General features: G+C 46.5%; 1 protein-coding gene and 1 long non-coding RNA gene across 2 annotated transcripts in view; both read right to left on the bottom strand.

Moving 5' to 3' along the window:
• Positions 1–23362, bottom strand: part of XKR6 (XK related 6) — a 299312-nt gene that overhangs the window by 51992 nt on the left and 223958 nt on the right. The window lies entirely within an intron of this gene.
• LOC116584246 overlaps positions 1911–23362 on the bottom strand; it is a 28590-nt gene continuing 7138 nt past the window's right edge. The window contains exons 2-3 of the long non-coding RNA XR_004283112.1: positions 11455–11606; positions 1911–2108 (exon numbers count right to left, since the gene is read on the bottom strand). This is a non-coding gene — a long non-coding RNA (uncharacterized LOC116584246). The remainder of the gene's footprint in view (positions 2109–11454; positions 11607–23362) is intronic.

Raw genomic sequence — 23362 nt, 5'->3', positions numbered from 1 at the left:
CCCCCCAAGCCAACCTTCTCCCTTCCCAGTTGGAGAAGCAGGCCTGGGTGGCTCGCTGACAAAGATGGTGCCCATCTGCACCTGTGATTTCTCATCTTGGAATGGAGTGACTCACTCCTTCTTCTCTATCCTGCAGAGGAGTGAGGACCTCAACTGAGAAAGTAACACTGAGAATCAGAAAGCCTCTGAAGAGAGAGAAAGCAGAAGGAGGTGTCAGGAGTGATCATTTGCGTTCTGGTTATCTAGCTCTGAGGGCAGACCCCAAGTCCTGGGAGCATCCCTGTTGGGGGATGGGCTTCTCCTTTTACCTCTACACTTCAACGGGAACATACCAAGCCTAAGAAGGGAGCTGAACATTCTTAGAGACTGGAGAACATACCTGTCCAGGGCTCCTGCAGCCAGAAATGGGGTGCTGGTGTCCTGAGTTCTGACCACCTCTCCTCAGTCATCCTGGGCATCTGTTTGCTTTGTAGCTCCCTGGACATGGGCTCACACAGGGATAATGCTGGTTTGCATGGTTTTCCCTCCTCTTCAGGTCAGCCAAGGGCCCTTTCTAGTAATTCCCTTTCCCTTCTCCCAAGTGAGCTTGGTGTGGAGACCACAGAAATGCAAGAGGGATAGGCTCCCCCTGCTGCCACATAGGAAGGGGCTATACTTGTTCTCTGAGGCCCCAGATGGTGGGGGCAGATAGGAAGGAGCAAAGGGTAGATGGTCTAGGGAAACTGGTTTTGCCCAGTGTTCTGGTCAGCTCCAAATGCTATAACAAAATACAGTAGACATGACAGCTTAAATCACAGACATTTAGGTCTCATAAATGTCTTCCTGGAGGCTGGAAGTCCAAGACGAAGGCCCTGGCAGATTCAGATCTTGGTGACAACCCACTTTCTGGCTTACAGATGGGGACCTTCTCTCTGTGTCCTCACAAGGTGGAGAGAGAGAGAGCTCTGGCTTCTTCTTCTTCTATAGCGACACAGTTTCATGATAGGGGCCCCACCCTCCATAACTACCTCCTAAAGGTAACTAACGCTAACTACCTCCTAAAGCCTCATCTCCAAATACAGCCACATGGGACTTCAACACATGAATTTGGGGGAGCAGGGACACAAGCATTCACTCTATAACACCCCATATCAGAAAAGACAGGAAGAAGAGGAAGAGGAATCAACCAGATATGCAGCTGGATACTCTTTTGGCCCCTTTGTTCTGTGCTCCTATGGCTCTGGGAGCAATCCAGGAATGGGTGGGAAGTGCTTCTTAGTGTCCCTTCCAAACATGAGCTGCCATGATCAGGGAAGGACTAGGAGGAAGCCATGAGGAGCACAGAGTACAGAGTTTTAGGTGACACTCACTCTCAGAGGCTTACCCTGTGCTTCCCCAACCCTGCAAGTGACAGTCTCCTCTTATTTGTGCCCCAGCACCTTGCCTGACTCCCACTAGTCCTGGTCCTGTCTTCAAACTGCCCCCAGGGTCCAGACTGCCTCAGGAATGCACAGAGGTCTTTTCCCAGGCAGGTTGGCTCAGTATAGGCTCCCCCGGGATGTCAAGGGAAAGCTTGAGCCTGTTCACCCATGAATACCAGGCAGCATTCTAGCCTCAACCCTGGGAGAAAGGAGGGCTGAGTTCTCCTAAGGCAGGATAGAACCTGACTAAAGTGAGACCTGAGGCCTTTCCTCTGATCAGGGAATAACCCTGTGTCTCCACTGGAGAGAAAGAAAATGAAAACTCTCCACATTTCCACTGTGGGTAAGGCACTCGTGCATTGTTAACTTATTTGATTCCCAACGCAGTCCAGCAAGGGAGGTTTGTTCTCAACTTACAGATAAGGAAACAGAGGCTCAAAAATATAAGAGGATTTGTCTGAGGACACAGAGCCGGAAACCCAGTCTGACACCAAAACCAGCTTCCTCAATTTCCCAAGGCTCCAATTTTCATTTATTGTCTAACTGCCTCCCCTACTCATCCATTCAGTCCCTCAAGAAATACACTACTTAAAGGCAGGGGAGCCTAGGTGGCTCAGTCAGTTAAGCCTCTGGCTCAGGTCATGATCTCATGGGTCATGGGATTGAGGTCTGCATCCGGCTCCTGGTTCAGCTTCAGATTCTCTCCCTCTGCCCCTCCCCTCCTCGAAATAAATAAATGCATCTTTAAAAAAAAAGAAGGAGAAGAAATACCACTACGGACCTATTGTGTGGTTGGAATTGTTCTAGGAGCTTGGGGTACAGTTGGCATTCTAGAGATGGGCAAGAGAGAAACATGTAAACTACCGCCCAGCAGTGCTAGCAGGAAAGCAAAACCAGGGTGACAGGGTAGGGAATGGTCATGCATGGCCAGGCTAGACTGGCAAGCCAGGAAGTTCTGCCTAAGGAAGGGACATTTGTCCTGAGAACCGAATGGCTAGGAGCCAGCCATGCAGAGATCTAGGGTGAGCACACTCAGAGCAGAAAGAAGGATGCAGATCTGGTGCAGTGGGGAAGGTCAGGAGAGCTGAGGCACTGTGAACAGGGCACCAGTGACATAATACAAAGTTGGAGAGAAAAGCTGAGGTAAGCCCAGGAGCCCTTATAAGTTGGGTTTTTCCTACACATGGAAACCACTGATGAGATTGAAACAGTGAAGTGGCACGGTCCAATTTACCAATTAAGAAGATCATGCTGGCTTTTGTGTGCCACCAAGTAGGGAAGCTGGGAGACCACGGGGTAGCCAATTGGCTACTGGCAATATTCCAGACAAGAGAGGGTGGGAGTTTGGATGACGGTGGGAGCTGTGAGGTGGAGAGAAGTCGGTGATACAGAATGGCTCTTAGGAAGTTGCATACTTCATCACTTACTAGCTATGAGCTGGAGGCAGAAACAGAAATTGGGGAGGGGCTCATTGTAAGGCAGAATGTAGACATAGGTTTGGCACTCTGAGCAAGACCCATGAGCATCTGATGAAGGATGGAAGGCAGGAATCCAAGAGAAAGTCAAGATTGTCCCTTCGGGCATAATCTCATTTACGTGGACCCACCCCGATGGAGGCCGTACCTGGCTTGAGCTTCCAGTCAGCATCATCCTTGCAAAACTGCACTCGGGTCCCAGAGGGAGGTAACCAGTGCCCGGAATGTCAGAATTCAGAAATGTGCACTCCGATTTGCTCCTTTTTACCTTTTATTTTATTTTACTTTAAGATTTATTAATTTGTTTTCAAGAGAAAGAGAGAAAGCACGAGTGGGAGGGGCAGAGGGAGAATCTCAAGCAGACTCCGCACTGAGCACAGAGTCCCAGCTGGGGGTGGATCTTACAACCCTGAGATCATGACCTGAGCCCAAACCAAGAGTCAGAGGCTTAACTGACTGAGCTACGCTGGCGCCCCTCTTTTTACCTTTCAATCATAGGGCCATGGTCACTTTGTTTCCCCACAACTCCACTGTAATCCTGTATGACAGGGATGTCATCAGAGAGAGAAAACGCCAGTGAGCAGGGCCAGAACCTTTCACCATGCAAAGAGCCACAAGACTCATTCTTATTCCATGGACAATAAAAAGGGGCCGTTTTGTATTCATCAAACACAAATGCATGTCTAATTATACACCACCTTCTTTAGAGTAAAAGTTACACCGTTTATTCAGAAGGAGAGAATTAAGCTTCTCCCTTAAAATGCTGATCTCACTGCACCCTGTTCCTTAAGGTACAGTGAAGGAAGTCTCGGCCTAATCACGACTTTCTCGAGGGTGCCGGAGTGGGGAGGAGTGCCTCCTGAGAGCACAGAGGGGACTTATTTTCAATCTTTTTTAAGAGGTAAGAAAATGCAAAATACAAGTAGGCTTAAATGCCTTTTTCCAGAGCATAATATTATCTCTAATGGTGGGGCTAGTAAATGGCATAATACAGCTCAGTCCCGGAACCAGCTGTGGGAGCTGGAATCATGCTGTGCTTCTGAGGCCCCTAACCTGAGACCTGATTTGCCACTGCAGGGCTTAGCGTCTGGCTGCAGTGAACCCCAAGAGGGACAAGCCCTGGCACTCCTAGAGACAGAAAGACTTGACTGCCTCTTTCTGGGGCTGTGGTCCCAGGAGAATTCTGTCTAAAAGGTACAAGTGTATTTTTGCTTCTTTTTCGTGTTTTGCCTCTTTGGAACTTGGGAGGGGGATTAGGTTCAATGTCTCCTATCTCCTCTGCTCCATGTTTTAGGCTTATATCCTGGTTCATCTGTTTTTGAAGCTACTGACGATCTCAGTTTGGGCCCCTGTCATAATTTCCATGTATCCACTTTTCTTTGATCTTGAGCATCCTCAGTAGTCCTCTACAACCACCATGGGCTCCCACAGTCTGAATACCCCGTACAGCTAGCACTACTCTGCTTAGCCCCTCCAGCGGCCACCTGCTCACTCAGAGTCACAGTGCCCTCCCTGACATTCCCTCCCCTCCCCCTCCCTCACTTGGCTCCAGCCATGCAGGTGGTCCTCAGCCATTTCAGACCTGTACCCGCCTCAGGGTCTTTGCATGACCTGTTCCCTCCACCTGGAATGTTCTTTCCCCAGAGATGCACATGGCTCTTTTCTATATATTTATTTTTTATTTATTATTATTTATTTATTATTATTATCTTTTATTTATTTTTTAAGATTTATCTACTTATTTGAGAGAGAGAGAGAGAGCATATGCATGGGGCGGGGTGGGGGGCAGAGGGAGAGGGAGAGAAGCAGACTCCCCGCTGAGCACAGAACCCAACATGGGACTCAATCCCAGGACCCTGGGATCATGACCTGATTCAAAGGCAGATGCTTAACCGACTGAGACACCAAGGTGCCTCATGGCCACCCTGCTTAGAAGAGCAATGTCCTTCCCTACCACCACTGCTGAATGCTTCTCCTGCCCCTTTCTGCTTTAGTTTTCCCCAAGCCACTTTTATTATCTCAACTATTTTACGCTGTTCTCCTTTATTTTACACTGTTTCTTGATCATGTCTCGAGGGCAAGGATTTTTGCTCACTGTGAATCCCCCAGGGCCTACGATAGAGTCCAGCACAGAGTAGGCCCTTCATAAGCCCTTCATTCATTGAGTCAACGAATAAAGTGGGCAGAACATGAATGTGGGGTCAGTCCTGGGGTCCAAATCTCTGGTCATAGCTGTGTGTCCCTGGGCAAGTTAGTGAACCTTTGGCTAGACCTTCGTTTCCATGTCTCTAAAATGGGTGGCGTAAGCCCCACCACAGAAGGTTGTTGTGAGGACAGTGTAGGCCATCTAGCACAGTAAAGGGCATAGAAAAAAGATTCAATAGAATAACATCTTTAAAAAACGGGTTGCTGCCTCGGTGGCTCAGTGGGTTAAGCCTCTGCCTTCGGCTCAGGTCATGATCCCAGGGTCCTGGGATCGAGTCCCGTATCAGGCTCCCTGCTCAGCGGGGGGCCTGCTTCTCCCTCTCCTCCCAGCTTGTGCTCCCATGTGCTCTCTGTCACTGTCTCTGTCTCTGTCTCTGTCTCTCTCAAATAAGTAAATAAAATCTTTAAAAAAAAATGATTCAATAGATACTAGGATTCCGCTGTCTCCTGCACACTCCCACCCACGAATGTCAGAGGCTGACATTCATTGGTGATAATGGAAGCGATCAATGTGTCCAGACGGGTACCTGGGGTGGGGCATCGCCAGCCATCAGAGTCCACAGACTGGAAGATGCTCCAAGCCCTCAGGTACCACTAGGGGTCTGTGAATTCCAAGAACCTTCTTCTGGGGGTCCTGGTTGCATTTATTCCCCCAACCTGCCTCCCCAGGGTAGAGACTGCTCACAGCCTCTATGTATCCCAGGGGACACCTTGCATGGAAAATTAGTTGTGGGAGAAATAAGTGGTTGATTCTATAAACCCTGCACCCCCATAGCCTCCTGGGGCTTCCTCTTCTCAGCTCTGCTAGACTGACGCGCATTGAACCCCTCAGGGCCTGTCCTGCCAAAGCTGAGCCTAACTCAGGGCTGGAGCTCAGACCCGGAGGTTTGAAAACACAGAGGGAGCAATGGCTCCCAGTTGCAGGGCCCCAGATTCCCCACATGAGAACAGTCATGACATACTACACCCCAAGCTCAGCCCAGTTTGTTGGGAACAGGTGGGGTCACAGCTCCTGGGAATTTTAATCAGGAGAAACGACACCACCACCATCATAAGGCATTCAGGTAACATCGTCTTAGACTCAAACATAAAAGGAAATCCTAGTAATTGCCCCCAGAAGTCTCCCAGCAATCTGCACCTGCCTGTCACCATGACCTACACTCGCAAAGGTGTTCCCTGCCTATCCTGGATCTGGCCCCTGTCAGCGCAGAGGCCCATTATCTTCTTAGTTTCTCCAGTAATGGCAGCTTGGGACCTGTCATCCCTGCTCCTGATGCCAAGGGCATGATCCTGGGATAATGTCAGCAGCATTCTCTAAAGCCTTTCACCTGCACATGACTGCCAGTCTTGGTACCGCCTTCTGACTCAGTGTCCGTGGCCTTTCCAGGATCCTGCAACACCTGCAGCCCACAACACCTTGCACAACTTTTTCCAACCCTCTTCTATTAGGGACCAAACTGTTCTAGATCTCCTACCCTCTCCTCTTCTTTGAAGGGGCTGCCCAAGGGCTGCCAGCTAGTGGGCACTACCTGGTGAGCACAGCTCTGGATTAGGCGGATGCCCCTGATCTGCTCACTACAGAGAGAACAGAGCTATAATGGAAGGCCATGCTCCACTGGTCCACTGAATGCTCTGAGGCTCCACAGACAAACCTACATGCAGAGTGGCCTGGAGGCAGCTATCCCTCTGCCTTGCTGTTTCCGGCTGCCGCCTAGCACCGTGCCTGGTGCACAGAAAGCAGCTGGCTGCGAGAACGCAGGTGGAAGGAATACAAGAATATGGCGACGCTCTGGCTTTCCGGTCATTTTACGTGGTAATCTCTAGCACTCAGGGGCCCTGGGGGAGCAGTTCCAGATTACTCTCTTTCCAGAAGGAAAACCAAGACAGCAAACAGCTCACTTGAGACTTGGAGGGTGGGAGGGGTGAAGGGCTTGATGCCTGAAAGCACTCTCTCTCTCTTTCCAACAGCTGCAGGGTGTTGCCGGGGCAACAGACGGCTGTCTGACAGGATTTGGCAATTTAACTCTTAACTCCGCACAAAACATGAAAGTGAGAAGGATTTAACAGATGTTCTTGCTTCCGACAGTTCACGCAGTGGAGAGAAGCTTGTGAGGCATCTGTTGAGTAAAGGCACTTCCGACTTCCTCGTTGTACTGGCTCCTGCCCAGCAGGCGCCCATGCCCCGTTCCACAGAAACCAAAGAATGCTCTCCAATGTCCCAAATACCAGGTTTCCTCAAGGGCACCAAGCTCCCCCACCAACCTGGGCCCAAGGAGACTGAGTTGGAATCTTTTTCAGGTGCAGTGATGCCAAACAGTCAATAGTGGGGTCTCTCCAATTTCAGAGTGCATCAGAATCACCTGGGTTGGGGAAAGTGTTTGCTAAAACACATATTGCCCGCCCCCACCCCCCACAGAGTCTCTGATGCAGCGCTTCTGGGGCAGGGCCCAAGAATTTGCATTTCTGACAAGTTCCCAAAGGATGTTGCTGCCGCTGGTCCCATACCAGCTTTGAGATCATGGGTCAATATGGCCTGGCCACCAGAAGCATGGTGCTGTACGGGCAGTGTCAGTAGCACATGGACATTTGTAGAAATGCAAATTCTAAGGCCCAGCACTCAGAGCTTCCAAACAGATTTCCTGGGGGCAGGGTCCTGAAATCTGCATTTTAGCAAGACCTCCAAGGGATGCTGCTGCACCCTCAAGTTTGAGGAGCACTGGCCCGAGGCAGCGGTGCTTGAACCTTTGCTACCTATTAGAATCCCCTGAGCACTCAACTGCTCTCTGATCTCTGCTGGGGCCTCCCTCATGTTTGGAGCTCCCCTGGTAAAGATAAGGTGCTGAAGACTGAGAACCTCTGGTCTGGAGCTCCACTCCGCAGGTGTGGTCTCACCCAGGAGCTGGCTGGAAATGCAGAAGCTCAGGTTCTACATCTGCTGACCCAGAAATTCCATTTCGATGCAATCTCCCAGTGGTTGTCATGCACAATCGAGTCTAAGTTCCATTGATCTAGAGAAGTCTCCTGTCCCTACTGACACAGTAGGACCTATGAACAAGGCATTCATGGTCTTCGAGGCTCAGTGTACTCATCTGTAAAATAGGTTTACTACATGAACTAGGAACAGTGCACCACTTACGTGGTTGTTAGGAGATCAAGGAGATAACACAAGAACTGTGTCTTCATAATTTGTGTAGGAAAGCTTCTAGCTTCCCAGAGAGTCCTCAGTGCCAACTCTTCAGCCTTTCTAAATTGCCTGGCTTCCCTTTGGTCTAAATGCTCCTTGGAGTTGAGCCTGGAGCCTGAGTGCCTTGGTCAACTTGGAGGTGCCAAAGCTAGGTGGCCAGTGTGGACTAGTGCCAGGACAGAGGAAAGGGAGCAAGGGGTGCTGGCCTGGAGCAATGGGCTAAGGCTGGAGAGGTCCTGGCCATGAACTGGGAATGAGACTGTACCCATAGGAAGTGAGATGGGCCCAGATGAGGTAGGAGAGGCAGTGAACTCTGAGCTGCCTCTCAGCTCAGCAAGGAAGAAGGACAGCACTGGCTCGGCACAAAGGGGCAAATGTAGGGTTTCGGCCCTGTCTTCCTTTTCCAGAAGGCTCCTATGCTCCTGTTGGATTGGGGCAACATCTAAGTCTCTAGCTGGACAAGCACTGGAGATCAGAGACCTGACCCTGAGGGTGCCCAGACAGTGGACATCCCCTGCTCAGAGCACAGCCCCAAGAACCCTTATCCCTGCCAATCAGAACAGAGATGGAGAACACCTGCACTTCAGACCTTCTCAGAGAGCCATCCTCTCATATATTTCGTGGGAGAGGGGATGGGCAGTGTGGGTGGGGGTCCCTGCAGTACCCTGCTCCTTCCCAGAGGCCCTTGGCCTGGTCTGTATCCAGGCTTTGTCACCCCGGGATCCTAGTGCTCAAGAGGGTGGGAGTCACTTCTCCCTTCCCAGCTTTGCAAACTGGTTTACCCTTGAGTTCTCTCCTTCTGGGGACTCCCTGGTTCTCCACTTTCTTCCTGACAGCCAAAGGCAACAATGTACTCAAAGACTAGACACAACCTGCCCATTTAAAATTAAGCAGGGAGCCTATCATTTAAATTGATAAGTAAAAATCAATTAATCAATCAATCAATAACTGAAACTACAAAATTTCCTTCCATTCCCCTGGTACTAGAATCTTCCATTTGGCCTGTAGATCCTCTCCGAATTGTGTGCACCTGGGAGCTACATCTGTCCATGGGCTCCCTTGCCCTTTTCTGGTTGGGTTTAGTCAGCAGGACCAAGAGCAGGAAGTCAAGGACAAGGAGGGAGCCCACTTGGGGGCTGTGTTCCCAACCCAACTCCTATGGGTGGTCCTCATTGCATAGCTCACTCTGGACCACAGCAATCGCTGTCTCCCCTCACCCACTGAGGGCTCAGGGTGTTAACAGCTCCCTATTGTTCCTGGTTCCAGGATGCCGCACCAGGTCTCATCATTCTGCCTATATTCTGTCCAACATCTTTATTAAATTCTCCCTGACCTACCAGCTTGACAGTGCTCACTGTTTTCTTGCCTGGACATGCCCTGACACATTGATCAGGGGGAAGAAAGAGGAGATGGAGAGGCAAGAGGAAAAGAAAGCAGGGGGACAGTGGGAAAGAGAATAGGAGGAATGGTATGGAGAAGAAAGAGGGGGACTCCAGGACCTGGGGATGCCACACGCCCACCCCCGCAATTTCTCCTCCCCACAGTGGAAAGTGCTATCCTTTACTTTTTAACTTTAAATCTGATTAGTGACATAAAGGCCTGTTTTCCACCTACAGGTTGAAATTGAAAGTAAAAAGGGAGCACAAAATGTCTGAAGCTTTTAGAAATTTCCTTAGGAGGTTCGAGCAGCAGGTGTCAACCTTGAATATGCCAGAATCACACCCTCGGGGTCCCTGACAAAAATCCCAATTCTCCGAAACCACCTTTAGAAATTCTTATGTCCTAGGTGGGAGCTTCGACCTCAAAATCCGTATTTTCACAAGCAGCCCAGGGTTCCTGAGGCAGCTGGTCCCATGTGTCACTGTGGGAAATTCCAGCATGGATGCCTTGCCCATGAACATCTCAGTAACACTCGTGAACTGCTGGTTCTTGGAAGCTGTCGGACTCTTAAGAAATCACGATCCAGATGGCCCTTCTTTTCACGACATCTGTATCTTTGGGGTAAATACCCAGTAGTACAATGGCAGGGTCATAGGGAAGTTCTATTTTTAATTTCTTGAGGAATCTCCACACTGTTCTCCAAAGAGGCTGAAGGGGCGGGGGGTGGGAGATTGGGGGAACCAGGTGGTGGGTATTATAGAGGGCACGGATTACATGGAGCACTGGGTGTGGGGCAAAAATAATGAATACTGTTATGCTGAAAATAAAAAATAAATTAAAAAAAAAAAAAAGAAATCACGGTCCAGTGTTCTCAAACCAAGCTGGGCCTGGCTGGAGATGTTACCTAGCCATATCCAAAGAAACTCAGTGAAAAGGACTGTTCAGGAACAAATTTAATTAAAGACGATGGGTTAAATTATATAAATTAATAGGTGAAAGGTCTCCCTATGCATGGAGCAGAACAAGAGAAATGAGGGCCCCTAACCACATGCAGGCATCCCTGGCCAGAACTCCCAGCATTAGAGGAAATAGGGAATGTGCAGTAAAGCTCAAGGAGAAGAGCAACAGCAGAATTAATGGCTAGATGGGGTCATTATGAAAGACCAGAGGAACCCTGCAGTTCAGCCTTGAGACAAGCACTTAATAGCACTCTTGATATATGAAGGGCCATTGAGGGGAAACAGAAGTGCCACCTGTCCCTTTCACTGAGGGCTGAACTCAAGTTAGGTCAAGGGCTCAGCCTTAGACTCCTGCCTAGGGGGTCTCTAGGTAAGTTTTGCCTTATGTGTATTTTCTCTCTCTCTCTCTCTCTCTCTCTCTCACACACACACACACACACACACACACACACACACACACACACACAAACTTTAAAAAGAACTATACCAAGAGTTACACACCAGAGGTCCCAAGGGAGACCCTGGCATGCCTCTGGAAGTAATATTCATACATCTTTGTGTATGGAGTTTGCAAGGTTTCATTCAGTAAGCCACTCAGTAAGAGTTTTGCTCTCTCCCATTTCTTGGGAATGTGTCTGATAGAAAAGACTTAAGATTTGGTTCTTCTGGACCAGTAGGGCATTCCTATACATCATTCAGGAGTGTTCCCTGAGAACACCATGCATCACAGGACTAGTGTTTTAATTAATAGGAATTGATGGAACACCCATTTTGAAAGAATGAACTTGACCCATGTTATAAGCTAAGAATTTAAAGTAACCCATCACTAACTGTCATAGATGTCTCAGTACCTTAGTTGAAAGTCACCAAGCACAACAAAATGAATGTGGTAAAGAAAGATGCCACACTGGCCACTCCTCCCAAGGCAGTCTTCAAAATGCCCATTGCCTGGAAAGCCTGCAAAGGGTTCACTAAGCTTAGTTTCATGGCTGCCAGCTCCGGTCTGTGAAGGAAGGAAGGAGTGACATTAGCTGAGCCTCAAGGCACCAGACTTTCCACATATTCTTTCATTCTATCCTCCCAACTGCCCTCTAAAACCTATTCTATCTCCGCTTCACAGATGAGAAAGCTGAGACCCAAGAAAGGCACAGGCTGCTGATATTTCTTGAGGGCCTACTTTGTTGGTACTGTGACTAAATGACTTCCAAATGGTGTCTGATTTTTCTGAAGATTTTTCTCCTTCTTCTTCCTCTTCTTCTTCCTCCTCCTCCTCTTTCTCTTCTTCTTCTTCTTCTTCTAATTCTTGTTCATAGGTAGGAAGTTGAAGCTCAGAGAGGTCATGCCATTTACTTAAGGCCACACAGGAAGTGCATGAGAAAGCCAGAATGGAACACCTATCTTTCCAACTGCCCAACAATCCTTTTCATCATATCCCAGTTGCCTCTGTGGGATGTGGGAAGGAGGAGTAGGCACCTCAGTAGGTGTCTGGCAGCCAGCTGGATCTCAACAGATGGCAGCAGACTCTGCTATGTTAGTCCTCAGAGAACATTGTGCTATATACTTCTAGTTTTAATATGTAAGCCAGGAATCAGGGTGAAACACCTTTCTTTAGAAGTGTGGGATGAGCAAAGCCTGACTGGAGGGTCTTTTACTGACAGGAAGATGGATTGACAGAGAGGTGAGCATCTTGTCCCCATAACAAAGTGGGACCAAGGCTGCCAGATCCTCTCCTGAAGTCCTTTTCAAAATAGTCCATGGTATCAGAGAGTTAGGACCACCAGCTCATGGGGAGGCAGGTAATAATGGCCCCAGGAGCAGCAACGGTCCTCCACCCCAACCCTAACTTTGACTACAGACCCTAATCATGGGACAGCTCAGCCACATCCTGGTCTAGGTCATTTTGCAGGAAGTTACTTTTTAATTTGATCCCTAGCCCAGCTTTGGTAGGGGAGCAGATGACAGGTGAGTAGTGGGTTACCATCTAAGATGCCTAGAAAACCATGTCATCTTGTCCCCATTCTTCCCTTTTCCCTCTTGCTGAGAAATATTACCTAGTGAAATTCTATTTCTTTTCCAAGAGCTGCTTCATAGAAAAAGGCTCCATATGTGGCAAGTGGCAGAGGAAAGAACACAGAACTCAATGTTATCATACCGGGGTTCATGGGCAGAAGGACGACAATGCTTGTGTCTCCCCAGATTCATGTGCTGAAGCCCTAGCTCCCCGTGTGGTGATATTTTGGGGTGGGGGTATTGAGACGTGACTAGGTCCAGATGCTATCATGAGGGTAGGCCCCATGATGGGCTTAATGACCTTACCAAGAGACAAAGATTCTCTCTCCGTCCAGGAACACACACTTGAGAAGGTCATGTGAGGGCACGGGGAGAAAGCAGTCACCTACAAACTATGCCACCTGCTGGCATGTGATTTGGGGTGTGGCTTAGCCTCTCTCAGCCTCAGTATCTTCTCTACAAGTGACCCGCTGAACCACCTTCAAGGTGCCAGCATTTGGGCCAGGAGCTACAGGCCAGCAAACAGCCCCTCTGCTGTCCTGGCTGACAGTGCTGTGGGAGGGGGCGTGGCAGACACGACCCCAGCTGCTCCCCACCTCCTACTCACAGAACCACTTCTCCCAGCAAAGAACATAGCACAGCATCGAAGCGGACTGCTGCCCACGAATAAAAGCTACTCTGGCACAATCCCTGAGCTCTCTGAAAAGTCAGGTTCAAATAAAGTTGCAATGAAAAGCAAACCCCAGCTAAGCAACGTGTTTCAAACCTTTGTCATCTGAGTGGGCCAGAACGGCGGCACTTTCCCTCTGCGGGAGTGTTCTCATGCCCTCGCCCACCAGCCCGCTCTGGGCACAGGACTGAAAGAGGGAAAATTATATCTCTGCTCAGGCCCACGCCAGCAACAACACATGTGCTCTTGCTGATCTGCGTGGTTCCTCTGTGGGCTGGAAAAAAAGGTGAAGAATCAGTTCCAGGAGGTTTTCAAGTAAGTGGAGATAGAGCCTCCAGCAGAAGCAGTGTCCAGAGACTCAGGAGGCCAGCACTCCAACCCTAGCACAGAGATGGGCAGGCCAGGAGCTGGCAATACGTCCAATGGTTTCAGTTCAGGCCTAAGCTGCCTCTACCACATTCTCCAGCAGAGCCTTGGGTTCGAGTCCTTGCTCTACTGCATGGACCAAACTCAGTCTGCGAATCCCCTTCATTGGAAACATGATAGTATCAAAACTTGTCCCCTGCATCATGGGAGGATTTATGAGGTCATGAGTGGAAAAACATATGTACTTATCGAATGAACTTACAGAAGAATAAACAGGTCCAGCCAAGGGCCAGGGTCCTCCTTCTCTCCAATAGCAGGGAGGCTCCAGGAATGGGAAGTTGCTGGAGAGAACACATGATTCCCAGAGACCCAGGGAACCTCGAACAGCAGCTGGTCCAGTCCTTACTTGTAGGTCAGGGACCCATGAGCTGGGACAACCAGCTCGTGCTGCCTCTGCATCCCACCATTCACAGTAGAGTGACTTCTGTGAATTGCAGCCCATTGGACTCCCAGCTGCTTGTGGGCAGCCTTCTTGCATTTGTCCATCTCATAAACGACTATTGGGTGTCTGCTAGGTGCCAAACGGTGGGCACATGAGGATGGAAAAGAGAGCCAGCCTACCTTCAAAAATGCCAATTCCACAGTCTAAGAAGAACAAGAGGGCAGAGATCAAGTCTTCTTCCTCTCTCTATTCTAGTGCCTGGCACAGAAGAAGGCTCAATAAATGTTTGTTGAATCAATGCACACCACAAAGCCATTGAAGTGGCTCCTTGGCATCCTTGTTCCTAAACCAGCCTACTCAAGAGTAGACTGCCCAGGACAATTTTGTAACAAATTAACAATCAATTCCTCCACAAAGGATGTGGCCTCATTGAAAGCAGGCTGCCTGAGCACCCGTTTACTTGAGGACTCACTTGAACCAGGACAGGACATGGACATGACTGAGCACGTGCACCATCAGTGCCCGACCTTGCAGACCCCAAGGCAGCTCATTCCCCCCTTGCTTGTCTCATTCACTCTCCCACCTTACTGAGGCCTGAGCCACAACAGGTTGAATGACTTCCAAGCTCCAAGGATAGCTCCCTAAAAGAAACAAACTTCAAAGTGATATGCCCAAGATTGCAAAGCTAAGAAGGTTTTCTGAGCTCACGCCTGGGACCTCTTACTTCTCCCATGAGACCTCATGTCATCGAAGTTCCCAGTAGGAGCAGCCTTGAAGCCTCCCAAAGCTGGCTGGCACCACAGAGGTTGCCCAGGCTTGCATCCTCATTGTTCTAACATGGAATCCAGGGAAATTTAACTGCCTGAGAGCAAGCAGGTGTTCAGGAGTGGAGCACTTGGTTCCTGATCTCATTAGTGTCCCTGCCACCCCCCCACCCCAACCACACTGTCCTCTGGTGGCCATCTGGAGAATGTGTGAAAAATGACAGATTATCTCATCCAAGGTACAGCTAAAGAAACAAGATGTAGAGATTCCTCAAAAAATTAAAAATAGAACTACCATATGTTCCAACCATTCCACTTCTGCATATTTCTAGAAGAAATGAAAACACTAAAGTAAAAGAGATATCTGCACCCCATGCTCATGACAGCATTATTTACAATAGCCAAGACATGGAAACAACTGGCTGTCCATCAATGGCTAAAGAAGTTGTGATATTTCACACACACACACACACACACACACACACTCACTCACTCACATGCTGGAATATTATTCAGCCATTGCAAATGGAATATTATTCCATTTGACATTCCGTCTGGATTATCATTCCAAAATGAGGAAATCCTACCACTTGCTAAAACACAGATGGACCTTGAGAGCATTACCTTAAGTCAGATAGAGAAAGACAAATATTGTATGTGTGAAATCTGAAAAACAAAACAAAACTAAACAAAAACCCTAACCCATAGAAAAGGAGATGGTAACTTTTGGTTAACAGAAGTGAAGCAAGGGGAGAGGGAATTTGATGAAAGTAACCAAAAGGCACAAACTTCCACTTACAAGTTAAGAGTTCAGGATGTCATGCACCAAAGGATGACTAGAGCTACTACTGTAGTATGATACAGAGAAGAGTGTTAAGAGAGTTGATCCTCAGAGTCCCATTATAAGAAGAATTATTTTTTTCTTTTTCTTTTCCTTTTTTTTTTGTATCTATATAAGATGATGGCTGTTAGCTAAACTTAACAGTAGTGATCATTTCACAATATATGTAAGTCAAATCATTATGCTGGACAGGCTAAACTTAGACGCACCAATAGCTTTTGAAAACCAGAACAGCTCGGTCTGGGCGCTCCCATTAATTGTGGCTTTTGTCACCACTCTCAGAGAAGGTAGGAGGGCTAAAGTCCCTCTGTCTCTCAAGTTCTGTAATTGAGGCCAGTCCTGGGATGGAGGAATCATAGGGTCATGAAATGAGGTGGTGCTTTGGAATGAGTAACTTAAGCAAGGCACTTAACCTCTGTGATTGGGGATAATCCTGTTTCACCTCCCAAATTTGTGTAAGGATCACGTGGGCTAATTTTTGAAAAGTGCTGTCAGAGCAGTCAACTAATGGCAGCTGTTGTTTTGGCCATTCATGGTGATGGGGTGAAGACTTCAAGACATAGGTGTTCAGAGTAGAAATTTTCACCTGCATCGCTCCAACTTCCATATTTTGTCTCTTTTGATCCCATGTCTGAAACCTAAAGGGTCCACCTTCCCAGAATGGAAAGGGTTGAGCTTCCTTCCCATTCTGTTAGCCAGAGTGATGGAAGTGGAAGGGGACTGCCCCCTCTTTCCTGTACACCACCCGGAGTCTCAGTGACATGCAGAGATAGTCTAGACCTCTCCCTCACTACCACCTAAACCATAACTCGCCATGATTCGGAACAGATTTATAGAAGAGAATAGATTTATTGCCTCATATGCATATTTAATGAGCCTCAAAGATAGTTCATAAATACACCATGCAATTTATTGGTATTTAATGTTATGCATTAATTAATAATTTTTAAGCCATCCAACATTTGCCAATTTGAAAAACTTAATATAACATTCAATAACTCCTGTCAAGACTTAATAAATTTCCATGGATTTATGCAGCCTGCAAAATGCACTCCATCTCAAACAAATTAAATAATGCATATGATGTGGTATGGGGAAGGACAATTTATCAAAGACTGATTTAATAGAAAATAGGTGTATTTTATCACTTGAGCTTTTTGTTGGGGACTCTTAGGCAGAGAGACACCCCAAGACACCCTGTTCGCCAGCTGTACTAGATCCAGTATTTGCCTCTGACTCTAACACAGAAGGAAATGTGGTTCCTCTTTCCCTTCATGCCCCAGTTCTGTCCCTGGCCTTCCCCCTTTCTTTGTTTTGACAAAGGTGTTCACACTCAGCCTCAGCCACTGTCTCCAGCATCCTTTCTGTAGTTTTTCTGAATCTCAGCTGGAAAAGAGCTTGCCCCCTCTGCAGGTTCCTTGAGGTTCTGGTGGCATTTCTGACTCTTCCCAACCGTCTTTCTCTTGCTAGGAAGGTTCCTTGAAGGGTTGTAGCCCACTCACTTGTTCCCCAACTCCTGCAGGGCCCAGTGGTGTTCAATATGCATTTGCAGAAATAACACATGGAAAAACTAGCTAATGCTCCTTTTTATTCACAGAAACATAGGGAAGCAAGCAGATGCTTGGTTCCACCAGCACAGAGATCCTGGTGGCCCTGGGCCTATTCAGTGCCGCCCAGCAGCCGACATGATCCAGATTCCCCAGGGAAGCCATCTGGATCCCAGGCCAACTCCCAAGGAGATGAGGCAGCAACATCACCACATCAGATGCAACCCCTCTGACAGTCTTTTCTCTAGCCAGATCCTTTAAAAAGGTTCCCATCCCTCTAGCCACCCAGGCAAACAAGATGGCAATATGGCAATGTTGGAAAATCTCTTCACTTATCTGAGGCCATTCCAGTGAAGTGGACACCTTGCCTCTGTCCCAGTTTTCTCATGGGGCCACATGAAGTCACATATTTGCAGGTCCCTTGTGATCACACAGGGAAGCTAGAACAGGTGATGACCATAGCAGCTTCTAGTTGTCTTGGCCTCTTGCAGGTTCCCCTCTGGGCTCTGACCAAAGCCTGTGCACTTTGGGGAGAGGAGGTACAAGGTGGTGAGCTGGTGTGCAGACATGGAAGGCAAGGTCTTGCCAAAGGCTAGAAAACCTGCCCCTCTTGATATTTCGGAGGCTTATAAGGACCTCTGCAGTGACCCTAAGAAAAGGGCCCACAGAAAGTTTCACTCACCCGACCCAAGCCTACTGCTATAGTCAGCCATGACCCAACCTCACCCACCTGGACCTTGAGGCCGAACTCTGTTCCAGGGAACTCCCCATCTGAGACAGACACGCAGGGGGTGCCAAAGGAATCCAGAGCTGGATAGTAGTTAAATGTAGACACAGATTTTATTCAGGAACTATTGCAACAGGAGAAAGAGGCCTGAAACTAAAACAAGGCTCGATTCCAAATATATATTTTAAAAAATGGGGATTTATAGCCAAGGGACAGGGAGGGAGGTCAGTAAATAGAAAGTTGCTAAGAGGGGGCATGAGGGTAGGGACTGTGGTGAAACTGACCTACAAGGATTCTCGTTAAAGGCAGGCCAGGGTGAGCCGATCTCACCTGGGGGCTGGTTCAGGCAAGGGGATTGATTTGATCCTGAGGGTGGGGATTCTGGCTAACCTGACTGGATAGGGTTTTGCTAACACTGATTGAAAGTGCAGGTCTGGACACAAAAATGCAAAGCTGGAGACTTAGTTGGGAAGTGGGTTCCGAGTTTTGTCCAGGAGGTGTCATCATCCGTGGCCACAATGAGATGCCTTGGGCAAGCCAGGAGCACAGGGCGCGAGGCGGGAGGTGGTAGGGGTCTCGGAAAGGCTCCCTGGGCTGGGGTCCAAAGGTGGCACTCTTCACTCCTTTGGGGGTAGTCGAGGCAGGGGTAGCAGCCCACAGACGCAGGAGTGCACAGGAGGTTGGGGAGGGGCAGTTGGCTAGGACTGAAAGTGGAAAGGGACAGAGAAGAGTTGCCAAGATCTTCTGCAGTCCAAAGGAGGAGGACCCTGATTCCAGGTGGAGACAGTTGGCACCAGATCCCATGGGTTACAGGGAGCTACTCAAATATATTTTACAGGGGATTGATCTTCGGGTCTTATGTGTAGGAAGGACCACACTCAGGACAGGTGTTCTCATCCATCTTATTCATTGCTGGGTCCTAAACACTGAAAAGGTGCCTAATACACAACAGGTACTCAAGTGGTGTTGTATGGGTTGTGACTGATTCTCTCTCTCTCTTTCTCTCTCTCTCTACCTCTCTCATACAGATTGTGACCAGTGAACTAGGGGCTAGAGGGATTAGAGAGAGTGACACTTTGGGGTAGCAGTAAGACCCCATAAATTGTTGTAGCAAAAAGACAGCAAAAGTAACTTTGTGGAGAGAAAACTACCAGGTAAATGTAGATATTTATAAAAATTTTAAATTCCCACCCCATCCCCCCCCCCAAAACCCTTCATTGTCTGCTACTATTTATCCACTGTTAGGTAGGCTCCGAATAAGAAAAAAGCAAAGCAACACACATACACACAAAATTTGTACAAAGAGAGCATGGCCATCTCCCACAGACCTGTATGCCCACAGGGGTGGGTTTCTGTGCATTCACGGGAAGCAAATAGATTTTCTGAGAGTGAACTTATTCTGAGCCCCCATGGCAGCATGAATTCTATCAGTTGTCCATATGGTTTGGGATCCATGGTAGTATTTCAGCTGGAGCCCAGGATGGCCTGAACCAACGCACAGCAGTGAAGAGCCAAGGAAATGAAAAGTTTCAGAGTTGGAGCCAGCAAGTCTGGTAAGAAATCAGATATGAGGGGGACAAGAGTGAGGACAACAAGGCTTTGGAAAGAGATGAATGGTTTTCAGGAAGTGGCCAGGTCTAGCTGAACCCTACCAGTAGATCGTTGAATAGAAGTAGTTTAAGAGGAGATAGCCTACAATTTTTAACCTTAACTTATACAGAGTTATTGGCCTAGAGCTAGAACAAATCTCCCAATTTAATATCAACTATACTTCCTAAATAATGAAATCTAGCAAAATCTTTTTCGAAATGTCCAGGCAGTGACATGGCCCAGTTTCCTTCTATAACTTCTTCTCGTAGCTGACTACACTTGTGTCCAGTAACCTCTTCCTTACAACTAAGTTTCATCCTTTGTGCTCTAGCTTACATCATTCTTGCTTATTCCTTCTTTCGCCAGTGGAAAGACCACCATTTCTGTGGTTAATAATATCACCTATTATTATGTAGAGATGTCATAATCTCAAATCCAAATAATGGTGGATGGAAAAATGGGCAAATCCATGAATTGTGTTTTTATTCAAGACCCTAATTGTTTAGAGAAAGTTCATGGCTTGTATTAAGATAATTTAGGGTTCAAAAGGCTAGTTCCTAAGCCTGTACAAAGTAAGGCTTGTGCTGGTCAAACCAGCAATTGTGCACTTAGGGCTACAGTCAGCACAGAAGCTTTGGTGGCTGCCCTAAGTGAAGTCCACACATTACAACTCTCCTCTTTATGACATCTTTCCAGTCAGATGTTTCAAAGGTGAAAAGCAAGGGGCAAAATTAATAGATGGCAACAAAGAAAAGATAAATAAAAGATACAGCAAGAACTGCATGTTCCCTTTGATTTCTCCCCATTGAAAATCATTTCCAAGAAAACGGGCAATCTGGGGAAATTCTCCCATGTGTCCTGGTTTCTTTAAGATGCCATAGTATAATGTATTAAAAAATGATAGGCATACTGACTTGCTGAAGGTCCCACCCCTGAAACAGAACATGCAACCCCCTCTCCTACATCTGTGCCTCTCCATGACTCTGTGGGTGGGCCCCTGCACTTGGTTTAACCCACAGCCAAGACTGAGAAGGAATTTTAGTGGCTCTGTGGTGACGAAGGGCAAACTAAGAAAAATGTTCTGTTTGCTGTCAAGTTAGCATTGGTGAAGAGGCCACACCCCAGGAGAGATCTTTCTGGAGTCAGTTTTATAAGCTCAGAGGAAGTGCTTTAGAAGCAAATGTCATAAAGAACCAGAAACTGACTTGTGGCTGGAATTAGAGCCCCTGGCTTTTCTTAAGGCCTCCCCATGCTGTGATCTTCACCTGCAACGGATATAGATGATGACATGGCTGAGAGAGGACTGAGTTTGGCACAATGACTGGAAAGTATTCAGAGGGAGCAGGCCTGTGGCAGATCCAGGGGCGTGTGGCTGCATTTCCAAGGGCATGCTGGGAGAGCAGCATCTGGTTGGGTAGGCCTGACTGGGATCCTGTCTCTGCTCCTCTCTAGATCTGTGGCCTTAGGCAAGCCATTTAATTTCTCTAGGCCTTTTAAAAAAATCTGTAAAATGGGGGTATAAACCAATTACCTCATAACTTTGTAACAATCTAATAAAAGAACATATATGAATATATCCTGCAATTTGTAAATAATGTACAAATGTAAACTCTGAGGTGGATCTGGAGAGAACAATAATGTAATAAAATAAACACAAGAAAAATAAGAGGGAATAATTAATATTGATACAAAAAAATTAATGGATAAAAAATTTTAAATGCAGAATTGATATATAAATTCAAAAGGTACTTCTTTTGGGGAAAACAGAATGAATTGTTATCATAACAACAAAAGAAGGGAAGAAAACAGAAATACACAAAGTAAGAAACATTCACAGATACAGAAGATATTAAAGGAATCATATAAGACTTATTTGCAAATCGTACAACTCGATCCATGAACGCGAATGAAGTGAATCATTTAATAGAAAAGTACAAATTCCCCAAATCAACCTCTGGAAAGAGAGAAAAAATTTGTCACAGAGCTGATATCCCTTAAAAAATCAGGGCCCAACTGCATTTACAGAAAAATTCTATCTAATCCTTACATAGAGACAAGCAGACAACTGCCATGCTATTGAAACTGAACTGTCCAGAGCACAGAAAAAGATTTCCAAAACCCAAAAAGACGAAACATAAATAAAAACTGTAGACCTACTTAGGAATATAATTAAAAGTTTTTAAATAAAATATTAACAAAGAGAATCCAGCAGCACAGTAAAAGAATGACACCTCTCACACAAATGAGTCATGTATTCCACAAACACAGGGATGTATTAAGAAATCTATTAACATAACTTTCCATATTAATGCACCAAAAGAGAAATCACAAGATCATCTCCATAGATACTGAAAAGGCATTTCATAAAATTCAGCATCTATTCTCAATCAAAATAAAACTCATGTTTTTACCTTAAAGTATGATAAAATTCTTACATGCATACATGTACACATGCACCCCCCCACACACACACACACACATCACAACTCAAAAGTCTGTGCTGTGTTTATTTGGGAAACACTAGAAGTATCCCCAAAATGTTGATCAGCAATATAAATTTTTATGTTTGTATAAAAAGTTAAGTCAACTAGAGATAGAGTAACAAAGAAGCTTATTAATTGGAAAGGAGGAGGTAAAATTGTCATGATTTTCAGGTATAAATGCCAGCAAATCATCCAATAAGTAAAGGAATCCAACTAGGTAATTGTACAGAATTAATAAGCAGAAATCATTAGTTTTCCAAATGAAGATGCCCAGCAAATGAAAGCAAATGCCAACGTAATAGTAACACAGAGGATAAAATACACAGGGACACACTTACCAAGAAATGTGTGCAAAGAAAACATTAAAATTCTACTAAAACTTATATAAATGGAAAGACAGCCTATGTTCTTGGATGGGAAGTTCAAATATGGTAAGGATTTTACATCCTCCCTAAGTTAATCTGTAAATTTAATGTGACCCCACTAAAAATAAGAATAGTTATTTGCTTGACCAGATAAGTTGATTCTCAAATTCACGTGGAAAAATAAACAAACAAGAACACTTGGGAAATTTGGGGGAAAAAAATAAGACTACTAACAAGTGCTAAAAAATATTGCAAAGCTATGTAATCATTAAAACACTGTAGTTCTGACACATCAGATACAGACAAGTCTACTGAATAAATAAGATAGGCCAGGTATAGACTGAAAAGCACACTGCAATAAAATAAGCAATAAAAGTGGCATTTTCAGTTAGTGGGAAGATTACCCAATAAACGATGGCGGCACAGATCATTAGACTTCCAGAAAAATAGAAAGGGGATACCTACTTCACAACACATAGCAAATGAATTTCAGATTGAACAAATATTTAGACATAAAATGAAATTATATTAGGATCTGAAAGCCAAAAGGATAATATTTGTATAATCTCATCACTCAGATGGCCTTTCTAAATACGACATTATGTCCAGAAAAAAAGGACCTACAAAGGTGGTTTTTTTTTAATGAATTTTCCATGAAAAAAAGGTATCATAAAATTAAGACAACCAATTGGGGAAAATTTTAAAACTCATATTAAAGATAAATGAACAACCATTGTCTTTGTAATTTATGATCTTTGTCCTCTGGAGAAGTTTTCAAAGAATTTTATCCCACAAAAAGGTGGAGCATAAGGAATAACACAGAGGACATGGGGAGATGGAGAGGAGAAGTGAGTTGGGGGAAATTGGAGAAGGAGATGAACCATGAGAGACTGTGACCTCTGAGAAAGAAACTGAGGATTTGGGAGGGGCAGGGAGTGGGAGGTTGGGTGAGCC

Source organism: Mustela erminea, chromosome 2, assembly GCF_009829155.1.
Source record: "Mustela erminea isolate mMusErm1 chromosome 2, mMusErm1.Pri, whole genome shotgun sequence".
NCBI lineage: Eukaryota > Metazoa > Chordata > Mammalia > Carnivora > Mustelidae > Mustela > Mustela erminea.
The sequence above is the reverse complement of the archived record's forward strand: the minus strand, read 5'-3'. Positions and strand labels throughout refer to the sequence as shown.